Below are 5,000 nucleotides of genomic sequence, written 5' to 3'. Positions count from 1 at the left end.
TCAGGGTCTTGTTAATAACCCTGGAGGTGCTGCGTCCAGATCCGACTGCAGGAACGTTCTCCTCGGTGTGTGGGATTGGGCCGGTGTGGCGGGTGGGGTGTCCCGCATGTAGCTGAGCGAGGGAGGGCCGAGGGCCGGCAGAGGCCTCTGTGACCCTCCAGCCTGCACTGGGGCCCTGCGGCGGAGCTGTGGAGTTCCCACAGGCCGGAGCAGCGGTCTGCCCTGGGATTATGGCACGGGCCTTGGGGCTCCTGGTGGGTTTGGTATGAGGAAGGGGCATTCCAGAGTTCCAGCCAGGCTGATCGAGGATGGCTACTCCTCCTCATCTTGCTCCAAGGCAATGTGCCGGGGCCTGCCCAGTGGGATGCCCTCTGACAGGCATATCTCATTAACAGGAGGCCGGCGGTGGCAGTGGGGGTGGCGAGGAGAAGGATGGTGAGAAAAGAATAAAAAAAAGAACAAAAAAGAAAAACAGAACAGGAATTCAGAGAAAGCCAAAATCCTCTACGCAGAATGGTTGTGCTGGTAATAATTGTGGGTGATGACACAAACTGAAACTTTCCATTTGCATGGCCACAGGCTGCTATAAGTCTGCTGCAGCACATGTGTGAATGTCTCTATAATGGAATATTTACCCCTTCTGCTGATTGTTAAAAAGTGCTGTATCTGGCTGAGGTGTCATGCAAGAGAAATTGACAACTCACTGGCTCCCCCAACAGGCATTAGGTCAGTATAACATGTCTTACAGCAAGTCTAATCTAAGCTGATAGTTTTAGACTAAAAAGTTGAGACTAAAGATTTGTAGGAATGGAACTAAAGATTTGTGTGAATTGAAGGTTGTTAATTTGCAAGTAGCTTATTGGAACAATCATTAAGGCATGATTCTTAGCTATAATACTTTAACATAAAACCTTATGGTATCCGTGGTTTGAGTCTACATAATATTAATGTCCACCATATCCTTAACCCAATCTTTTAATTTTAATCATAATTCTATATTAACCATGCTTGAAGGTTTGCTTTAATACAATTCTACATATGTACAGAACACTCTGAGAATGGAGTGCTTGCATTTAAAACTTTAAGATCATAAAGTGGACAAACATAAGACTTTCCAGAGCACAGAACTGTGTCAGTAAAAGTGTGGGTTTAGCGACACGTGTGCAGTCCCCTTACTGGGGCCTGTCCACATAAAATGGCCGAAGTGTCCATGCCTCACAGCCACTGACACGGCTCAATTTGTGCTCGTTCTGCACTGTGTTTGCAGACAGAATTATGTGTCTCTTATGTGAAAATATTTTGCTATGTGTGCTTTATGGGCATAAAACGATCTTACACATGTCAAATAAGCTAACATATAAATTCAGTGGCAATGGAGTCCTCTTTCGAAAAAATTGAAATATACAGTGCATAATAGTGTGCTGCAATCTAGCTTTATGATGTCATATTGTTGGAGATGGGGTTTCCTACTCCGGCTCAGCAGGGGCATTTAACAAGAAACTCTATGAGCTCAAACATTGCACTGAAATCTGTACAAGAAGGGAGAGTGTTCCTCTGCCAAGTACAACAAAGTAAATAAACAGTGGCACGTTAAAAAGCCTGGCCCTTTCACCTCTGACCCTCTGCACTGGACTGAGCAAACATACATTCATCCTCTGCTCCTATTGACACTGTGTTCAGACTGTGATGATGATTTCTCCCTGCAGCCTCTGTAAACCACTGTATGATTTTTCAGTGATCAGCGTTCCTGCATCATTCATCTTCTGTCAGACAGAACCCCACTCCAACATACTCGTGGAGGCTCACCATCTCTATGGGGGTTTTCCATAGACCTGGACCTGCGTGTTGCTGGTCAAATATTGCAGTGTCTTCGTCTGAACCCAATCCCAACATTACCCTGAGCAACGAAATGATTTGACTCTTGTCATTTTTTAATTATTATATTTATTTGTGATGAGACAGCAACAAACAATGTTGTATGCAAGAACATAAAGTAGAAGATGCATGTAAAGGCATAGATAACAAAACCTAGTCAGATGAGGAAATAATATAAATACGAGTCTCTATTTTCAAATAAATCTATTGTCATTTTTAAGAGAATGCTGTATTTTGCAAAACAGACAAACAAAGGAAAAACCCAATGACGCAAAACAAACAAAAAAAAGTATTTTTTTTCTCTTGTGGGAAAGACACACACACACACACACACACACACACACACACACGCGCGCGCGCGCACACACACACACACACACACACACACACACACAAACAAGTGGACTGTGTTTTGTACTGAGTCTAAACTTAAGGTTTGTGACTGATTTGTTCGCCAAATCACCACGGCAACCTCGCATGATGTTTTAAAGTAATCAGCCCTCGATCACTTCCAGGTCCAACTTGCAATAACTTCCTACGTTTGGCCCTAATGATACACAGCACTAAAGAGTACATGTGTCAGCACTGTCTACATCATTAAACTCAGATACCTTTCATACTCCAAACATATTTGTGTGTATGCTTGTGAACATGTGTGCACGTATGTGTGTTGTGTGCATATGACCTGCATTATCCCCCGACCCGGTTACAGTCCTTCACATTCTTGACTCGTGGTTTGGACCCTAAGGCTGACGGCAGGGGTTCCATACTTAGCTTCCTGTAAAAAATACCTCCGCGCTCAACATCCTAATTAATCTAAAGGGCATGCCCAAGGTTCCTATAAAATCACAAAAGACTATACCGATTTCCTGGTAGCTTGCACACTACATGTGCTACTTGTTCCTTAGCGTAAGACTTTCCTTCCCTCCAACTCCACAAATGTCTCATCTCTTTGGACTTTGTTTTGTTCTAAAGCAATTTTCTCTTAGTGAGATTTGGGTATTATATCATTATACTGAAAATATACCTTTGCTTTGGAAGAGAACATGACTACATGAAAACGTCCCAGTGGAATTTGTTCAGAAAACATGAAAAACATCTGCTGCTCTACAACAAGGGGATTAAATCATAGAACATTGCATGTAGTGAACATGCAGCATTGTGTGTCTCTTTGATCCTGCATGCATGTGGGTGTGTACCAATACATGCATATTGAATTACATGAGCATTCAAACAGTCGCAGGCTAAAAAGTACAGACACAAGCATTGCGTACTGTGAGTTCTCTGCCTCCAGACAAAAAGGTCTCCCTCCACATTGGCTGGGGATGTGTGGTAGACCTCCAGTGTTTCTGGAAGCAGACATTTATAACCATTTCTCCTGTCTCATAGCCCAGAAAGCTACATTACATTACAGATCATTTTCACAATGAAAAACTCCAAAGGATGGTGGAGATGATCAGGACTTCATTGCAGTGCTCATTTACGAGCTTTGATGAGATGGCACCACGTGCGTCCCGCCCTCCCACTACAGACGATGACATAGTCCAGATTCTGCTCCCAAGAGTTTGTGTGTGTTGGCTATGCACATGCCTACAACAAGGCTCAGCTCTATCCATCTATACCCACTGTTCACAGAGAACACGGCCAGCATAGACACATCCAATAGAAACTTTGTGCTGTACACCTTTAATGTGAGATATGTTTAACATAACAAGAATGTTTTCATTGGCCCCAGACCAAGGGGCAGGAAAAGAGGGAACACCAATTGGGCCACAGTGACTGACCGGCCTCGAGGAAACAACTGTTGCTTGGCAAAGGCAAGAACTTTTACTGTCTGATGGATGTGGGAGCTGAACGCGTATTGATAAGCAACCGTTTTGGCTGCAGCAGCGAAAATGTAGCGGAGAACAATGTGTAAAGTCAAAGAGAGGAAATTGGGATGTACAGCCATAAACTGACTAGGTGGAACATGAGCTGAGTTCCCACATACCAGTAGTTTCTGCTCAACAGGTTGTCAGCTCTAGTGTGCAATCCCAGGGCATGTGATGAACTAATCTGAACCTAAGAACTTTATTTATTACTTTTAATCTGTTAAAGGAGTAATCAAATCTCTGAATAGCCTCTATGTTTAAATTTCAAACTAATAAAATACTAATAAAATGACCAACAGATTACTACTACTACTACTACTACTACTACTACTACTACTACTACTATTATTTGTATTATGGGTCCACAGAGATATTGCTTTAACCATATTGCAATTGTTAGGACTTATATGATGATAAAGATGACTATTATTATTCTTTACATACATAGTACTCTCCTTCCATATGGTGTCTGGGGAAACAACTGCATAGATCCAGTTGAAAATCAGCCTGTCACTTAATTTTGCCAGTCTAAACATTCCTGCAGATTCTCGATCATTTAGTTAACATTTTAGAGTGTTCTAGATTAAATTGTATTTTCGTATTGTAACTTTTGGTATGTTTGTCTCTTTGCTTATCTATATGGTGGTTATGTTGTTTTATTGTTTTTAAACTGTTGATGAGAGAGCTCTGCACAAGAATTCCAATGTGTCTGGACTGTGGTCTTTACACAAATGGCAAATAAAAAATCTTATCTTGTCTTCACTTCTAAAATGTAGCTATATATATAGTTTACTGTAAGCTGTCAATGATCATTTTCTGCTGTTTAGACGAAATTGTTAATTTACTTTTCACCAACAAAAGCATTAGCCCGTTAGTTGAGCCTAAAATAATTTTCGAGAATTAGTATGACCGCTATATAATAATTTTTGCAGTTGCTAAAACAGGCTCAAATTAGCATAGAAGTCAATTGAAATATACTTATACAACCTTTAGATCTATTTTAATATTGTATCGTTTGGCGCCGTATTTGTTAATTGAGGAACATTTTTCTTGCGTGCAGAGCAGTTTGTGAACAATTGTTAGCAATATGAGTAATCAGTTTTCAACACATGTGCTCTTATTTAAGCTAACATCGATTAGCCGTTTTTTTTCACATATACACACACAAAAAACCCCAAAATGAACGTAATTATAAATAATAATGAATAGTATGTAAGTGTCCGGCAGACTTCACCAATCAGAAACAGAAGGCTG

Source organism: Brachyhypopomus gauderio, chromosome 13, assembly GCF_052324685.1.
Source record: "Brachyhypopomus gauderio isolate BG-103 chromosome 13, BGAUD_0.2, whole genome shotgun sequence".
Lineage (NCBI taxonomy): Eukaryota > Metazoa > Chordata > Actinopteri > Gymnotiformes > Hypopomidae > Brachyhypopomus > Brachyhypopomus gauderio.
Note: the sequence above shows the minus strand (reverse complement) of the source record.